The sequence below is a fragment of the Bos indicus x Bos taurus genome, chromosome 15, assembly GCF_003369695.1.
Source record: "Bos indicus x Bos taurus breed Angus x Brahman F1 hybrid chromosome 15, Bos_hybrid_MaternalHap_v2.0, whole genome shotgun sequence".
Classification (NCBI taxonomy): domain Eukaryota; kingdom Metazoa; phylum Chordata; class Mammalia; order Artiodactyla; family Bovidae; genus Bos; species Bos indicus x Bos taurus.
Genome location: NC_040090.1, coordinates 78,427,685 through 78,447,069, shown reverse-complemented (window position 1 = coordinate 78,447,069; position 19,385 = coordinate 78,427,685). Strand labels below are relative to the sequence as shown.

General features: G+C 40.3%; 1 long non-coding RNA gene across 1 annotated transcript; it reads right to left on the bottom strand.

The window, feature by feature from the left end:
• Positions 1–16,781: 16,781 nt before the first annotated feature.
• LOC113905145 lies at positions 16,782–19,241 on the bottom strand. The gene is made up of 3 exons (XR_003514607.1): positions 19,085–19,241; positions 18,264–18,367; positions 16,782–17,187 (listed from the first exon to the last, which is right to left on the bottom strand). It is a non-coding gene; the product is annotated as an uncharacterized LOC113905145 (long non-coding RNA).
• Positions 19,242–19,385: the final 144 nt, after the last annotated feature.

Below are 19,385 nucleotides of genomic sequence, written 5' to 3'. Positions count from 1 at the left end.
CCTGACTCTTTCCCCTCTCATAACCGTAAGTTTGTTCTCTATGCCTGTGGGTTTGTTTCTGTTTTTTAAAAAGTTTATTTGTACCATATTTTAAATTCCACATATAAATGATATCACACGGTATGTGTCTTTCTGTTTCAGACGTACTTCACTCAGTATGATAATCCCTGGTCCATCCGTGTCGCAAAGAGCGTTTTGTTCTTTTTGTAGCTGAGTGACACTCCATTGTGTGTGCGCCATGTCTATGCATTCATCTGCTGATGAACATTTAAGCCGCTTCCATGTCTTGGCTACTGTAAATAATGTTGCTATGAACATTTAGGTGCATGCATCTTTTGAATTTAGTGTCTTCTCTGAATTTATGCCCAGGAGCAGGGTTGCTAGATCATATGGCAATTCTATTTCTAGTTTTTTAAGGAACCTCCATAGTGTTTTCCACAGAGGCTGCGCTACTTTACATTCCCACCAACAGTGTAAGAAAGTTCCCTTTTCTCCACACCCTGTCCAGTGATGTTTTAATGATGGCTATTCTGACCAGCGTGAGGTGATGCCTCATTGTAGTTTTAATTTGCATTTCTCTAATAATCAGCACATTGAACATCTTTTCATGTGTCTATTGGCCATTTGTTTGTCTTCTTTGGGAAATGTCTATTTAGAGCTGCACGTTTTTTTATTGGGTTGTTTGGGTTTTTGTTATTGCGTTGTATGGGCTGTTTGTATAACTTGGAAATGCAGTCCTTGTCAACTGTGTCATTTTCAAATGCTTCTCCCAGTCCGTACGTTGTCTTTTCATCTTGTTTTATGCTCTCTTTTGCTGTGCAAAGGCTTCTACATTTGATTAGGTCTCACTTGTTTACTTTTGCTTTTATCAATTTTTCTACTGTCTTGGGATACTCACATAAGAAAACATTGCTATGATTTTTATCAGCGAATGTTTCACCTATGTTTTCTTCTAGGAATTTTATGGTGTCTTGTCTTAAAGATTAACATTATTTTGAGTTTATTTTTGAGTATAATGTGAAGGAGTGTTTTAACTTCATTGATTTACATGTGGCTGTCTAACTTTCCTGACACCACTTGCCGAAGAGACTGTCTTTTCTCCGTTTTTGGTTCCTTTGTTCAAGATGAATTGACCGTAGGTATGTGGGTTTATTTCTAGGCTCTCTATTCTATTCCATTGATCCATATGTCTGTTTTGTGTCAGTATCACGCTTTTTTTTTTACTATAGCTTTGTAATAATTGTCCGAAGTCTGGGAGGGTATGTCTCCAGCTTTGCGCTTTTTCCTTAGGATTTCCTTGGCAGTTCTGGAGATAGAGTCTTGATATTAGCTTTGGTTACAAAACAAGGTGATGTATTTCTTTAGCCACATAGACATCTTTCTATACTTGACTTTAGGATGCATTTTTCAGTTCTACAATTTTTTTTGAAACACCATGGGACACCACAGTCCATTTCTGCTTAAGCTGGCATCTCCCCTTGTGAGTTCAGTCCTTCTCTCTTCCACGTGTGTGTCTCCTTTGGCACAGATCATTTTGCTCATCCTGTGAACAAGTCTGTCTTGAAATGGATCGATGAGCATGGTGATACTATTATCTCAGCGCATTACGCCTCTCTTCACCATCAGTCTCATCACTAAGATTAACCTTGACTTTAATGTCTGGCACTGCACTCTCAATGGTTGCTAACTCCCACCACCAAGTCAGATGACTTTTTCTCAGTTCACATTCCCACTGATCCTTTTTGATATTTGATGCTCAGTTTTGGAAGTCTTTCCTTCTCTGGCTTTGGGGCTTTTGCATTTTGCTTTTTCTCCTTGTATTAATACTTTTCCGATTACTTCCTCTCCTTCATTGGCTTCTCTTCCTTTTCCCTCCTCTTGAGTCTAGTCATTCATCAAGATCCTACTCTGAGTTCTTATCTTTAATCTCTGGCCACTTTTTGCCCAACACCGTCTCATCTACTTCTATAACTTCACCCAACATCTTCACCCACCCTAAACTCTGGCCTTACTGTTTTTCTTGAACTTCTATCTCAAGTTTCAACCACCACCAAGGCCTGTCCATTTGAACATATCTGGTGTTATTTTCTATTAACCAGGACTCCTAATCCTCACTTTCTTACATCTTATATAGCATAGAACTTCCTAAACCGCAGACTCAGGTTCAAATACCTGCTCCACCAACTAATAGCTAAATGATCTGTTATTCAATCTTTTTATATGTTGATTTTTTCATCTTAAAAATAGAAATAATAACAGCATGTCCTTAGATAGTATTTCCGAGACTGAAATAAGGTAATCCATGTACAAAAACTAGATTGTTATGGTAAAATAACTGGAACATAGTGAGCATGCAAACGGTGTATAATTAATCTTATGAATAAAGCCTTCAGTGACTGACATAATCTACCAAAGCAAATACAAACCAACTGTAGTACTGAAGACCTCCCATGTTTAAAAATGACTTCCAAGCTTCACTTCCCACTCTTCCGAACAAATTATATTATTTCCCAAATGTGCCTTGCACTTTGTTCCCCTACCTAGTCATACTTTTTATTCCCCTCTATTTCTACTTAATATCATTCTCTCTATTCTTCAAAGTCCAGTCTAAATGTTAGTTTATTCACAAAGTTTTCTCTTTCCTTCCTCTGTGAGATAGGTCCACTCTGAAGTTCCATAGAACATTACACTTGATTAAATCACTTTTCACGTTTTCCTCACCTTGACTTCACTTGGTGAAGGGCTGGTGTTTTATCTGTGTTTATGTCCCTGATCGTTTTCCAGGAATATTGGATTTGTACAAATTTGCTTGATATAGAAAATCTTAGGTTAAATTCTTAAGATTGGAAAATGTTGCATGTTAACACTCTTTAAACTGTTTCTTGTTTCAGAAGGAATTCTTTCAATTGACAAGCCTAAAAGGAAGCAGAGTCACTAAGAGAATTGAATTACTTAAATCCAAGGAATCATAGTGAACTCCCCAAAATTATCAATATAATTGTCATGTTGCTGTTGTATATGTGGACAAATCCACGTTAGTTAACTATTTCCCTGAACTTTGTATAAAAAATTGAATGCATATAGAAAACATATTCCATTTACTTAAAAGGTATGATATACAAGGCATGATTTTAGTTTTTTGAATTATGAGTTTTACCCAGATTTTTCATTCTGCTTTTTCACTTTCAAGAGGCTCCTCAGTTCCTCTTTGCTTTCTGCATTAAGGGTGGTGTCATCTGCATATCTGAAGTTATTGCTATTTCTCCCGGCAATCTTGATTCCAGCTTGTGCTTCATCCAGCCAGGAATTTTGCATGACATACTCCGCATATAAGTTAGATAAGCAGGGTGGTAATATACAGCCTTGACATACTCCTTTCCCAATTGGAACCAGTCTGTTGTTCCATGTCCAATTCTGTTACTTCTAGACCTGCATACAGATTTCTCAGGAGGTAGGTAAGGTGGTCTGGTATTCCCATTTCTTTAAATATTTCCCACAGTATGTTGTAATCCTACAGTCAAAGACTTTGGCATAGTCAATAAAGCAAAAGTAGATTTTTTTTGGAACTCTCTTGCTTTTTTGATGATCCAACAGATGTTGGCAATTTGATCTTTGGTTCCTCTGCTTTTCCTAAATCCAGCTTGAACATCTGGAAGTCTTTGGTTCATGTACTGTTGATGCCTCAGTTGGAGAATTTTGAGCATTACTTTGCTAGCATGTGAGATGAGTGCAATTTTGTGGTAGTTTGACCATTCTTTGGCATCGCCTTTCTTTGGGACTGGAATGAAAATTGACCTTTTCCAGTCCTGTGTCCACTGCTGAGTTTTCCAAATTTGCTGGCATATTGAGTGCAGCAATTTAGCAGCAGCATCTTTTAAAGGATTTGAAATAGCTCAACTGGAATTCCATCACCTCCACTAGATTTGTTCATACTGATGCCCACTTGACTAAGGCCCACTTGACTTTGCACTCCAGGATGTCTGGCTCTAGGTGAGTAATCTCACCATTGTGATTATCTGGGTCATTAAGATTTTTTGTATAGCTCTTCTGTGTATTCTTGCCATCTTTTCTTAATATCTTCTGCTTCTGTTAGGTCCATACCATTTCTGTCCTTTATTAAGCCCATCTTTGCGTGAAATGCTCCCTTGGTACCTTTAATTTTCCTGAAGAGATCTCTAGTCTCTCCCATTCTATTGTTTTCCTCTATTTCTTTGTATTAATCACTGAGGAAGACTTTCTTATCTCTCTTTGCTGTTCTTTGGAACTCTGCATTCAAATGCGTATGTCTTTCTTTTTCTCCTTTGCCTTCAGCTTCTCTTCTTTCCTCAGCTGTTTGTAACACCCCCTCAGGCAACCATTTTGCCTTGTTGCATTTGTTTTTCTTGGGGATGGTCTTAATTCCTGTCTCCTGTACAATGTCACAAAACTCCGTCCATAGTTCATCAGGTACTCTGTCTATCAGATCTAGTCCCTTAAATCTATTTCTCACTTCCACTGTATAATCATAAGGGATTTGATTTAGGTCATACCTGAATGGTCTAGTGGTTTTCCCTGCTTTCTTCAATTTAAGTCTGAATTTGGCAATAAGGGGTTCATGATCTGAGCCACAGTGAGCTCTTGGTCTTGTTTTTGCTGACTGTATAAAGCTTCTCCATCTTTCACTGCAAAGAATATAATCAATCTGATTTTGGTATTGACCCTCTGGTGATGTCCAAGTCATCTCTTGTGTTGTTGGTAGAGGGTGTTTGCTATGACCAGTGCGTTCTCTTGGCAAAACTCTGTTAGCATTTGCCCTGCTTCATTTTGTACTCCAAGGCCAAATTTTCCTGTTACCCCAGGTATCTCTTGACTTCTTACTTTTGCATTCCAGTCCCCTGTGATGAAAAGCATATCTTTTTTTGGGTGTTAGTTCTAGGAGGTCTTGGAGGTCATCATAGAAAAAAAGCTAAAATCATGGCATACAGTCCCATCACTTCATGGCAAATAGATGGGGAAACAATGGAAACAGTGACAGAGTCTATTTTTGGTACTGGCAACAGATGTTGTCATGTTGGCATTAGGAACTTCTGTTGGCCTTGTTGGAGAGGTAAGTGGAGAGGGAAATAAGGTAGCTGTGTGGTTGGCAGTTGGCAGGAATATCTTTCAATAAGCCCTCCTTGGAAGGTCTTCTGCTGGGTCCTGGGAGCTGATGGAAGTGAGGGGCTCTCAAGCCATTTATACACCAAAATTCACATATGTATTAGTTATTATTCTTTTTCTTTCTTTCTCCCTTTCTTTTTTCCTTCCTTTTTTTCTTCTCTCTTCCTTCATCTATAAATATATCACACACAACTAGAATATTTTCTGGCCAGAAAGTGCTAAGGAAGAGTTAGCTTTATTGTTTTTATTATTATTTGTCTTCTACCAATTAAATTCAACATAAAGTATATCTGTTTCTCTTTCTGACTTACTTGTATAATAGGCTCCAGTTTCATCCACTTTTTGGAACTGATGCAAATGCATCCCTTTTTCTAGCTGAGTAATATTCCATTGTGTATATGTTCCATAACTTCCTTATCCATTCATCTGTCGATGGACATCTAGGTTGCTTCCATGTCTTAGCTATTGTAAATAGCGCTGCAATGAACATTGGGCTACATGGGTAAAGTACAGAGATAGGCACAGCCATAGCCTGCCAATTCCAATCAGGCTCTCTGGGAGGCCTTGGCCTGGCACAGCCTACTGGAGTGGGTTGCCATTTCCTCCTCCAGAGGATCTTCCTGACCCAGGGATTGAACCCTCATCTGTTACGTCACCTGCATTGGCAGGCAGGATCTTTACCACTAGCACCACCTGGGAAGCTCCTATAGTACAATACATTCATAAACAAATATACTTAACAGAGTCCTTACAAAACAATATGGACATATATTTCTATAGACAGTATATGTCATGAGATAGTATATTGAGATGTAAAATTGCATTCTATAGTTTCCCCTGATGTTGCCAAGGATTCTGCATTCCCTGATCTTAGATGTGCCTTCACGACTACAATCAAACACTAGTTGATTGAAGGCAGTACCTCATTCTAAACTTGGGAAAACCTAAGATCATTTGAGAAGGCTATGTCCGTTGTCTTCAACTAAGAGGGAGAAGGAAAAGGTTTGAGGGAAGCATAAGAGAAAGGAGCAATTTCTTTAAACTGGAAAATGGGACATTTGGGCAGTTCCCATCAGGAATAAAGATCCACACTCCATTTCCCACTCCTTGGAAGCTGCTGGGGTGGCCAGGACGTGGACCTCTGGAGTCTGGATCCTTTAGAGCTGGAGACTTCCATGATGTAGGGGAGCAAAATTGAAACTCAGACATTATTTTCTCCAAGGCACCAGGAGGTGGCAGAGTGGAGATTTAAGCCCAGAGCTGTCTAGAAGCCAATGCACGTTCTTTTAGAAATATCTGAGATTTATGCACAAAGCAGTGGTTTTCTAACTGTAGTGAGTGAGGAGAGTTACCTTACATGTGGGGAGGGCATTTTCTTTCAAGTACCTTGCAAAGGGCGTGGCAGGAAAAGCTCAGAATTTTGAATCAAATGACATAGGTTTGAATCATAGCTGAGCAATCTTTGATGTTATCAACTGCAAAAAGGAAATAATAATGCCTAGCCCATTTGTTTACAGTATAATGGAACTGATATATACCTTTTAAATGGAAGGATTACATATTAAAATTTTCACTTCCTGCCCTTGAAGACTGTCCCTGTGATCGGGTATTACATAACAATACAAGATAAATACTAGGGGCCCATAGACATGAAACTCATTTTCTGGATTCAGAAACAAATCCAGATTCATTTTCTGGATAAGTATTTTCTTGAAATAAAAAGGCAATCTTATCCCTAGAATATTAACCAAAATTATATATGTATATAAAAATTTGATGTACTTTTATTGCTTGATACTCTAGAAAGCTTGATTGCAAATATAGAGTTACTACATGTACCCAGAAACCATATAGAACCAAAACAGCATTCAGATTTTTGTGTAAGGAGGATTTGGATTCAAAACTCAATTAGAGTTTTGCAACAATTTAGACCACTAAGCTTAGGCATGTTGACCTCTATGGTATTTCATTTTCTCACATATAAAATGAAAATAGTGATATTAAGATATGCCACGGCAATGTGTAGGATAGTGAATTCCTCAATGCAGGATGTATCTTGCCATCATAATAGCTGCTCAATGAGTATTAATTCCTCTAAGACTAGAAAGACACTCCAAATCACTTACCTTAACCCAATTACATTGAGATGAGGAAATCATGCCCCCAAATTTTATTTGCTTTAATTCATTGGAAGCAAAGCTATCAGAACTCTTAGAACTATGAGTCCTGACAAGAATGTATCTATAGCTAAATATTAATAGTAAATAATTACCTATAACATAAATTAAATACAAGTACTGAAGAAAGTCTTATTATGCAATGAGGGAATTTAACATTTGAATAAATGCACCATGTAAGCCAGCACAGTGAGTTACCTCCTTTATTACTTTTGGAAACTTGCTCAGGAAGCAGCGTGTTATAACAGGTCGCATCATCATCATCACCTTCAGCGCCATAAGCTAATTGTGATTCGAAGAGTAAATGTCAAGGTGGAAAATCTCTTAGTGGTTTAAATCATGACCAGGAAGTCAGGTATCATAAATACTCACCTTTAGTTTTGCCTTAGGAAACTGAAACAGCTTCCTGTTAATCGTGCTGAGGAGTTCTTGCTGATAGAGGTGGTTATATTAAGAATCAGCTGTTACTCTGCGGCCTGACCCTTACCAGGACCAAACCCCAGAGTGGAATTTTCCCCCAAAGCATCTTTTTTTTTCCTAACGACCATCGGATTAAGGGCCTCCCTGATGGCTCAGACAGTAAAGAAGCTGCCTGCCATACAGGAGAACCAGGTTTGATCCCTGGGTTGGGAAGATCCCCTGGAGAAGGACATGGCAACTCACCCCAGTATTCTTGTCTGGAGAAGTCCATGGGCTGAGGAGCCTAGCAGGCTACAGTCCATGGGGTCGCAAAGAGTTGGACACAACTGAGCAACTATCACTTTCAAGGATTAAATGACTTAAGTGGATCTTCAAGTACCTCTCTTTCAGTAAAAGCTGGGAAGGCCAGGTTTTTTGTTTTTTTTTTTTTAATCTCTCTATATTCTTTGCTTCTTTGCATCAGGTGGCCAAAATATTGGAGCTTCAGCTTCAGTCCTTCCATGAATATTCAGGCCTGATCTCCTTTAGGATTGACTGGTTGGATCTCCTTGCAGTCCAGGGGACTCTCAAGAGTCTTCTCCAGCACCACAGTTGGAATACTTTGGCCACCTGATGAGAAGAGACAACTCACTGGAAGAGACCTTCATGCTGGAAAGGATTGAGGGTAAAAGGAAAAGAGGGAAGCAGAGGATGGCATGGTTAAATAGCATCACTGACTCAATGGACATGAATTTAAGCAAACTCCAGGAAACAGTGGAGAAGAGAGGAGCCAGGCATGCTACAGTCCATGGGGTTGCAAAGAGTCAGACATGACTTAGCAACTCAACAGCAACAACCTTCTTTGCTTTTCTCTGAAGCACTTTTAATCAACTTCAGATAAGTTTAAGAAATTCTCTGTGTGTGCAGAGGTAAGGCTCATTAGCTGAGTAAGTTAGTAGTTTAATTTATTGTTTATAGCCTGACTATTTCCGAAATAGATTTATTGCTGAATTATTCACTGACTGAGTTAATTCATATGCTTTGGGGAGCACTTTCTCAGTTGTCACATTTATTGAATAACAGTAATGGATTTTTTTTTAATTTAATATTCCTAATTAGATAATTGGGCTTCCCTGGTGGCTTAGCTGTTGAATACTTAATATTCATCTCTCTATAATTTAGTTCAGAAAAAAAAAAATCGTCTTCTCTTTAGTGCCCAACTATGACATGTCCCCTCATATCATCACCCTTCCACGTGGTTCTGATCCCGACCCTTTCTCTTCACACTTGACCTGACAGGCTCCTGCTGGCTCTTCACATCCAGAAGTAAGCACTGCTTTTCAAGAGCAAGTCAGCTGAGAGAACGTTATGTGTGTTTTCCTGGGGAACCATCTGATTGAAACTGAATTCAAATGAAGTTAATTTTAAAGACTCAGAGGAATCATATAGAACCCAATAGCAAGAAGTGGTTTGAAGGGATGTGTTGGGCAGGGAGTTGGATCCCTCCAGCTCCTCCACCGGATTTCTCAACAGTCTCCAGCCCATTTCCCATCACTCAGAGCCCTGCCATTACTGTTAGCACTCAGTAGGGCACAGCAAGGAACGGATACAGTTCAGCCAAGTGGATGATTAATTTCCAGACACATTTTCATAATCTGAATATGAATTCAGACTAAAAGGGCTTCCAGCAACAGTTATTTACTTTTTTTTTTTTAATTTTTGATAGGGAAACCGGGACTGTAATATATCCCTCTCCTTGTAGAATTTGGATGACAAGGAGTAACTGACAGCTTCAGACACCTTACTTTTCATCCCAAGCCCCTAAAACTTTGCTGTCAGGGAGGCCCTGGCTTGAGTTTTCAGGAGACAGTTCAACACAGATAGCAGATGAACCGGCTGCCCTTTCTCCGCTTTTCATAAACTGCTGGCTGTGCCTCGACATGGCATTTTCCTCTGCCCTGCTGGGACCCCACAGCAAATCTCACATACACTTTGAAAGCCTGTGGCTCACCAGTCCACTCCCAACTTATGTCTAAGCCAGGAATCATTTCATTGGAGGATGATTACAGTCGACTTATTCTAAGGAAATGGAAGAATCTCATGGAATCCAATCTCAGGACGGCCTTCCAGAGAAATGGGACAATTACAGGCTCTGTCTTCATCTCCCCCTCTCAGTCTCTCTCTCCCTCGTGTTCTCAGCTTTAGCCTGCAGGTTCGCTGTTCTTTTCTCTTTCTGTAGATCAGTTTTGCTTCAGGGAGGATGCTTCCCCATGAGAATATTCTGTGCAGGACTTTGACACACCATGGTCCTGATTCGGGTTCCAACCCTAGGGGATCTTATAGATTCTGTCCACAGTATGGTCTGACTGTGTATTATGGGTTGCTTCTAATTCTGGGAGAGAGCACCTCATAGGCTCTATCTTATTCCTGTGCCTTTCTGTAATCCAATCAGATTTTTGCATGACTGTGGGACTGCAGGTACAAGCATGACTGCTTAGCCCAACCTCACCTACGGGGACCTTAGGAGGATATGTCCAGAGAAGGGAAATGAACTGGGAAGATATCCACAATATGCCAGACAGTGGGTAAAGCAGACATGAGACCTGAACATAAGGATGGGAGGGGACAGAGAGCTTGGCATGGAGAGGAAACCTCAAGTGGTTGAGCGGCTGGAGTGTAGCATTAGGGTGGGCCATAATGGGAGCTGTCATAAAGACACAAACACATGAGGCACTTTGATGCCACGCTAAGGGGTTGAAGGAGTAAAAAGCCAAGGTCCCTCCCCTTCAGATCTTGACACATCTTATGCCTTCTGTCTGGTGGGGATATCATCCTTCCTTCCCTTCATTCACTAAGTGCTTGCCCTGTGGGTTTCAGCTTAAGTGTATCTCCTCTGAAATTCTTCCCTGATGTCCCCAGACTGGGTTAGTTGCTGTGTGTGTCCCCAGCTCTTTGGGCTTGGCCTGAGCAGCGCTTATATTCCAGTCTGTTTCCTGATTGCCCTTTCTGTCTCTTCCACGAGAATATGAACAGGAATCTTATCTCAGTGTATCTTCATTCCTAGCACAGGGCCTGGCAATCTCAGACACGCAGTCTGTTTAAGGAATGAATTCATCAGGGCACGAATGGGATAGAGATAAGTCAGATCACAGCAGCACCCATTTCCTGTTTAAAGGGTAAGCTTGGTTTTGCTTCTCAGGTAGACTAACTGGCCCTTCCTTGGTCCCTAGACTAGGAAGAATGAAGGCTCTCCTATAGGTTCTCTGAGCTCAGCCCTGGGACTCTGGATGAAAATTCTCTCCAGATGCCTCCTTGTTCACTCTCCACCTCCTATGTGACCAATCTATATTCCTTTCCTTGTGTGATTCCGTATTTCATCACCTTAATCCTTTGCCCTCTCCACTTGCTCCTCCCTGATTTCCTCCCTTGACCTGCTGAAACACCCCTCCTCACTCATCATCTGCTCATCCTTGGATCACCCAGGAGGATTCACACATTCTTGCCCCAAACTGTCCATGCCAAGAGCATATCCTACCCTCCTCTCTCTGTCAGACACACTTATATAAAAATAGCAATTCACACCTGGACTCTCACAAGTAGCAAAAAAGAGGCAATCTGTAACAGTAGATTATGATAAACTTTCTAACCTGCTTTGTTTCATAAATGACTCTGATGCTTCAAGTCAGCACCATCGAAGAGTGGTGGAATATAAATTCATTGTTCATGTGTTCTTTAACTCAATATTGGGGTGCCCCAGGGATTTTTTTTCTTTCTTTTTTCTTTTTTTGAGGCCACTTCTATATTGTTACTCCACCGTTAAGCTCATTGCATTACAAGACTTCCCTGGTGGTCCAGTGGTTAGGAATCTGCCTGCCAGTGCAGGGGTGGAAGCTCAGTCACTGGCCTGGGAAGATTCCATGAGCTGCAGGGCATCTAAGCCCCTGTGCTACAACAACTGAAGCCCACACACTTGAGAGTCCATGCACCATCACAAGAGGCGCCTCCACAAGGAGAAGCCCACACACCACGACTGGGGAGTAGCCCTCACCCGCCTCAACTAGAGAAAGCCCGTGTGCAGCACCAAAGACCCAGCACCACAAAAATATTAACTGATTTTTTAAAATTAAAAATTTTAATTTAAAAATAAGTAAATAAAACAAAGAAATTTTAATAAAAAAAATGAAGCCATCTATGTGCTGATGACTCCCAAATTTACATTTCCAATCCAGAGCTTTTCCTTAAACTCCAGACTCATAAATCCAGCATCATTGTATGGATGTAAGATAGACATAGCAAATACACAACAAGCCCCAAACTAAACTTACGGTCTTCCCACCACAGCCTGCTCACGTCTCAAGTGAGGGCCACTCAACAGCTTTGTCCTAAAAGACTCAAGGTCCTCCAAACTCTTCTCTTTTTCCTACACTTTACAGCCTCACACTTTCACACCCTAAATCCTGTTGATTCTATTTGCAAATACATCTCAAATAACTTCTCCCCACGACTACGGTTCCCACCTAGCTGGAGTCACCATCCTTGCTGGATTAAAATAGTACAGTTGCCTCCTAACAGGTCTCTGTGCTTCTACCTATGTTCCCGTTTGCTCTATTAGTAATCTAACAGGGTATCCAGAGCCTCTTCTGATCTATTCTCTCCTATGGTTCTTCCATTTCACCCAAAAACCAAAATTTTAAACCGACTCGTATGACCCCACAGGACTTGCTCCCGCCTCAGCCCGCATCTCTCTGCCTTTCTCTTCTAGGGCTCCCACCCGCTCCCTCTGACTTCATTGCCATCAGCAGCCCCCTTGCTGTTCCTTGAACACTGGGCACGGCGGACTCGGGCCTGTATCTCCTTCCAGCATATGATGTAGTGTATTTATAGTTCTTATTGTAGTTTCTTGTCTGCCGCTCTCATGCATGGAAGTTTTAAGACGACAAAATCTTCATCTGTTTTGTTCACTGATTTATCCAAATGTATCCAAGCTTTTAGCACTGTGCTTAGCATACAGTGAGTACTTAGTAACTATTGCCCAAAGAGTGAATGAATAAGGAGAGGAAGAAATGGATGTCTCCTATCCTGTCTGCCCTTTATATTTATTTCCATATCAGTGGTATCATCCCCAAATTGTGACCTCCAAAAGTGTTGGAAGCACTTCTGTCCTTTCTTAGCAGAATTTTGACCTAGATTTCTGCCAACTGTAGTCTTGCGGTTGTGACTCTCCTCCCAAGTTTTTACTTGCTCATGAGGATGTAATATGAATCTGATTAATCACAAAACTGACATGGACTGAAAGCACTGAGAAAAAGACTTTTTCATTTGCTACAGATGGTAACATGTTAGGACTTCACGGAAAATGAAATTCAAAGCAGGTTAATGTGCAGAGACATTTAAAAATTAAATTGTCGTTTTCAGAATGTGTCAGGGAAAGCAATTTGATGTTCTGTAACAGATCTATATAAAAGATTTTCACGCCTTTGAAAATGTATCTGTGGTCTCATGTGTCACACTTGTTGTCCCAGGAGTGTGGGAGTCCTCTACAATGCTCTCTTATGAATCACCCATGCCCTTTCCTTTAGTATCGGATTTTGCAGTGGTTTTTTTTTTATTTATTTATTTTTTTAAAGGAAGGCTGGGCGCCGTGGGCCTCTGGGGGGTCTGGGCCCAGAGACCGGTGGGTTCCGCCGACTGAACCTCCTAGGCCCTTCGCCGAGAACCAGACGCAGCCTCCGCGGAAGCGAGAGCTCCGAGAGCGCCGACTCTTTGTCGCGCTTCAGGTCCCCCTGCAGTGGTTTTTTAAAACCACTAATCTATAACTAAGATTAATCTATGACTCTCTTAAGGTAGCCAAATGCCTCATCATCTAATTAGTGATGTGCATGAATGGATGAGTGAGATTCCCACTGTCCCTTTCTACTATCCAGCAGAATCCTAATTGACAAGTCATTAAATACTCTTGAATTATGAATGAACTATTTATTTTAAAAAGCCATATTCCTGTACACTTAGATGCGTGTAAAATATTCTATCACCTGAGTTAATATTCCTTATTTAAGTGGAAAAATATAAAGCAGCACTTGTAGAAATTACTCGAGTTACAAACCTTTGACTTTTGAAAGTCTGTATTACACCCATGGCTAGGCCACTCCAACCTCCCCTTTTGATTCAGCTAGCTATAAAGAGCCAGTTCCTTTATCTCTTTTCCAGCTCTTGACTTATTACCTCTGTCAGTCTTTCCTTTGCTTCATCTCTTTTGTTTTTCGTCACACGTATAGTCAGTTCATGTCGATACAAAGAGTAGGGAGCAGCAGAGTGGATCATACATAAGTTTGGTGTCACCCAAGATGGATTACATCTCTGGTTCAGCCATTTATTATCAGCATGACCTTGAGGATATGGCCTATCGTCTCTGAGCAGCAATCCTTAGATTTGTAAAACTGACGTAATAATCTCTACCTCCCAAAGAAGAATTAAGTGAGATGATGTATGTAAACTACTTGTTTCTGCATTAAAACAGGACAAATAATATATGTCAGACCTTCAGTTGGACTAGTTAATGTCTGAGAGCAGCTTTTTTTTTTTTTTTGCATGCCAATCAAATAATAGAAATAATAGTGAAATATTTAAAATCACCTACTGATACACTGAATACTGAAAATAGTATACTGATGCCTACAATTTTATTTGATTTATTTACTATTTTTCCCAATGCTACAATGAATATCCTTGAATATACTTGCATATCTGATGAAAAGCTTAACCTTCAAAGTCTGAGCAGAGATGGAGGGGTAGGGAAACTATTGTTTAAATTCTCCACCACGTGGGCCATTTGGATACTCATGACAACCACAAATTACACATTACTGAATAATCATTTAATGTAATAGTTTTATTTACTTTAAATATATTTTTATTTTTTATTATTTTACATTTAAATTTTATTTCTTTGATGCATGCATTTATTTAATCACTAATTTAGTGACCAATAGGAAACTGAATAAATAAATCACATATTTATCTCACAGAATGTAGTCATGAAAAGTGAAGCAAATTCTGCATGTACTGATGTGGAATGGTTGCCAGGCTATAGTTAGTGAAAATAGCAAATGACAAAGCAGTGTGAGTTTATATGCTACCATTTTAACTTAGGGCTTCTCTGGTGGCTTAAAAGGTAAAGAATCTGCCTGCAATACAGGAGACCTGGGTTAGGACGATCCCCTGGAGAAGGGAATTGCTACCCAATACAGTATTCTTGCCTGGAGAAGCCCATGGGCAGAGGAGCCTGGCAGACTATGATCCATGGGTTAGCAAAGAGTTGAATACAACTGGGCGGCTAACACACACACGCACTTTAACCTATAAAGATAATATTATTGCTTGCATATGTATAAAATAGTTCTGAAAGGATTCCTAAAATTCTAGTTTGTTTCCTCTGAAAAAAGGAACTAGATAGTGATGATACACGTGCAAGGAAAATGAATTTTTCATTGCATGTTTTTACCTTTCAAATTCGTGCTGTGGCTGCATAGTGTCTATCAAAAAATAAACCAAATGAATTTAGTTAATTTTTAAAATAAAGATATGTTCAATCCTTAGCAAAATATTGTTGTTTATTAAGGTTACATCATAAAAACCTTTCATTTGGTATGTCTTGCACTATAAGACTAATAAAATGCTGAAAAATCCCACATATTCATATCTTCTCTCTTTTTTAAAGAGAAAATTTAGGTATAATTGACATACAGCATTGTATTAGTTTTAGGTGTACATCATAATGATTTTGTATGTGAATGCAATGCGAAATGTTTACCACAGTAAGTTTAGTTAACATTTATCACCAAACATGATCACTATATCTTCTTTTTTGAGTTCTAAGCTCATTTATTTCATGGTATTATTTGGGCATCTCTCAGACGTTTCAAAAATTAGCAAACTGAGCAATTCTTCCGAACTATTGCCCTTTCCTCACAAAACTGCTTCTTTCCAGTTCTTCCCCCATCAATCCATAAGCTCAACGAAGCTATCTGGGAGTTATTCTGGCCACTTCTGTCTGTTAAATAAACTCCATGTCTAAGCCGTCATAGAGTTCTGCTGCCAATCATATGCACATTCATTTGCCCATCTGATTCTCCCCTGTGACCGCTTTAGTCCAAACCATCTTCTCAGCTAGTTTTCATGTCTTCCTTCAAAACCTTCTCCAATGCCATTCTTCCAAAACTTCTAAAACCACCCAGCTCAAAGGAGTTCCTCCTGTTATTCTCTCAAAGAAGCCGAATTTTTCCTTTATGACTCTTCCTAAAACCACAGTTGCGTATCCATGTTTGTCACTCTTTGCATATAGTCTTTCTTGCTGGATTATAATCTCAGTGAGGCAGGGACAGTGTCCATTTCCTCAGGCTCCCATGCCCACAACCCAGCACAATACCTGAGACATGGAGTACTAGTAATAAATTATTCTCAAATGAATTAATAAGTGATAGCATGAACGAGCTCTTACTGTGTAGCCAGTACTGTGCTACATATTACTTAGGAGTGGCAACCTGGTTTAAGATAACCATTTGTCCATGGGGGCTTATGGGGACATGGACAGATACAAAATGAGTATAGGAGGGCATTTTCATGTGTGGATAGAGGCGATCTGAGCACAGTTATTTACCTGTGCAGGGAAAGGAACTCCATTGATGCAATATATAAGTAAAAGGAGAAGATAAAGAACGGGTTTATTTCCCCACCAGAAAAAATGAGGTGTGTGAACTAGGTGATTTGCTTTGATTATAGGATTCTGCCTCACAACTTTTTTCAGAGCCTGCCCTGTGTGGTGACAGCTCCCTTGATCTTTCTCCTTAGGTGTGTCGGGAACACATATGAAGCCTTGTTGGTGGAAATAGCATCCCTTTGGTAGGGCACCTGGGGAGGGGAAATGGCAGATTGTTTCCAGTTCTGGTTGAGCTCATTTTGAGGTCCCAGCCATGGAGACCCTGATCCTGTACCTCCATTGTTGACTGATCAGTCCACAACACACCCAAGATGGTGAGGAAAGTGCATTCATTGAAACAAACAACATGATAAAGTTAACTGACAGATTCTCTTTATTAAATAATAAGCAAATAGTCTATATACAGTCTCTTGCCTGTTGCAGAGTGCTAACCCTGTTCCCGTGGGAGGCTGATGCATGTGACCAGAGGACAAATGCACAGCCCATTTGAATGCTCTGTGATATATGAGGCTAGTGGGCAAGACACACAGCTCACACTCTTGGTCTCCATCACTGCACACACAGGAGAACACGAACCATTTCAGTTCACAGAGACTTAGGTGAAGAGTTATCGGCTTAACTTAAAATGCCCAGTTATGCCTTCTAAACATCTCTCCTAACAATTCAACCAGCTGTTACTCTTCAACACATGTGTCACTTTCTTTGCATTTGGGTCAAATTCAAACTGCGAAGATCCACTGAAGAAATAATAAAACCCTGCAAATGCAGATAGGGGAAATAATGAGATATTTTTCTTCAAGTAAATAAATTTGGCAACACACAGAACTCAGAATAACAGATACCTAAAAGTAGAAAGTGTTTGTAGAAATTTACTATGTGCCAGGAACTATGCCTTGGAGAAGGAAATGGAAACCCACTCCAGTGTTCTTGGCTGGAGAATCCCAGGGACAGGGGAGCCTGGCAGGCTGCCTTCTATGGGGTCGCACAGAGTCGGACACGACTGAAGCGACTTAGCAGCAGGAGCAGCAGGAACTATGGTAAGCATTTTGCATGACTTTTATTTTCATTTCTTTCTGTAAAAGTCCTATGAGGTACATATATCTAACTCCATTTTACAGATAGGAAGTTGAGATTCAAACAAATTTAAATGCCTGCCCAAGGTCACTCAATAAGGAAAGGATGGGAACAGCACCCCACTCCAGCTCTCTCTGACAGCAGAACCAGGCTCTGGGTTATTAGGTTATTCCACTTAAAATCAGATAAAATTCTCTGCATCTTCAGAAACTGTGTATCTTTACATTTTTCCTTCCGAATACTCCTCCTCCCCTTTGCTGACAAAGAAGCCTGATTCTCTGGCCTCAGAGAATCTCAGGGACTCTTTCAGAACCAGACGATCCTTTCTGACTCTGCCATCCTGGTGCTCAGGTTACCTTTCAATAAAGATCATCTATCCCTCCACCCATCTATCCCTGAGGCAGGAGAAAATCCTTTTTTTTTTTTTTTTTTTTAACTTTGGGCTCATGGAAAGTTAAATATTGGCAGCTGACTGACTACTCAGAAAAGACAGAGAAACTCTCCATGAGAATTAGAGGTGGGATGGAGAAGCCAGCTGGCCACTGTTGAACTTGGCCACACCACTTGAGGGGGTTTTTATACAGCTTATTATACGAAGTAGTCATACAATTGATATGAAATTTGTAAGCTGAAATTTAGGGTTGGGAGGAGGAATCTGGTTAAAGAAAACTTTATTAAATACTTCAGCTTTCCTCTTTCTTCTGGTACTACAGAATGTTTCAAGTGCCCCACTGCCAACAAAAGGAGTGTCCTCTTACCAAATACTTCAAAAACAGCATCCACCTCTGGTTCAACCCCTGGAAAATCTTCCACTATTTGCTTGGGAAAACCTGGCTCCATGGATTGTGTCTTCTCATCAAATCTGCACCAAGTAAAAGAAACAAAGCTCAGCATTGCACAGAGGCCGTGTTATCAAAATTGGCAAAAAATGTGGAATTCTAATCAACTTTCCGAGATTTGCAAATAAATGTCAGGCATGTTTAGTGCTACAGAAATGTGTGACTTTAATGGTACTGCAAACTTGGCTCTTAAATTTGTATCTCTACCAGAAAGAGAGGCAACATCTTGATCTAGCAGATGATGTTTGCTACCATATTTCTTAGGTCTGGAGAGAAAGAATCTTAATCATCCTTCTATCACAAAGATGTGAACACAAAGTGAATCTAATCATTCATTTCAGATACAAATTTCAAGTTTTCTACCATATTTGTTCATATATGTTGTCACTGGGGCTTCCCAGATGGCTCAGCAGTGAAGAATCCTCCTGCCAATGTAGGAGACACGGGTTCGATCCCTGGGTCAGGAAGATCCCTTGGAGGAGGAAATGGCAACCCACTCCATATTCTTCCCTGGGAAATCATGGACAGGGGGCCTGGAGGGTTACAGTCCATGGGGTCGCAAAGGGTTGAGCATGACTGGGGTCTGAGCACACACACAGGGACTCCCCCACAGCTGTCTAGAGCCCCACCGTTCCTCCTGTGGGGGACGAAGGTCTAAGTGGAAGGCAGGCGACTTCCTTAGAGAAAGAAGATAATTACCCTAACTATTATCATACAAAGTTATTACAAACAAATATTACCTCCAGTATTTGTCCTCTGCAAAGAAGTACGTTTTCTTCTTTTCCTTGTCAGAAAAGGCTGAGTCTATTTTCCTTACTGTTGAAGGAAGGCCCAGGGTATGGATGCCTCTTGGGTAACCTGCTTGCATCTCATTTCCTCTGATGGCCCAGAACTGATTTCCTGTTTTTATGAGAAAAAAACACAATCACACTGAATCTAAAACAATTGAGTCTTTGGTTTTGGAAATACTTCTTAGCACCTTTCATTTTCATAGTAGAAAAAGAAGCCAGAATTTTAGATTTAGCAGCCCCAAATAGACAT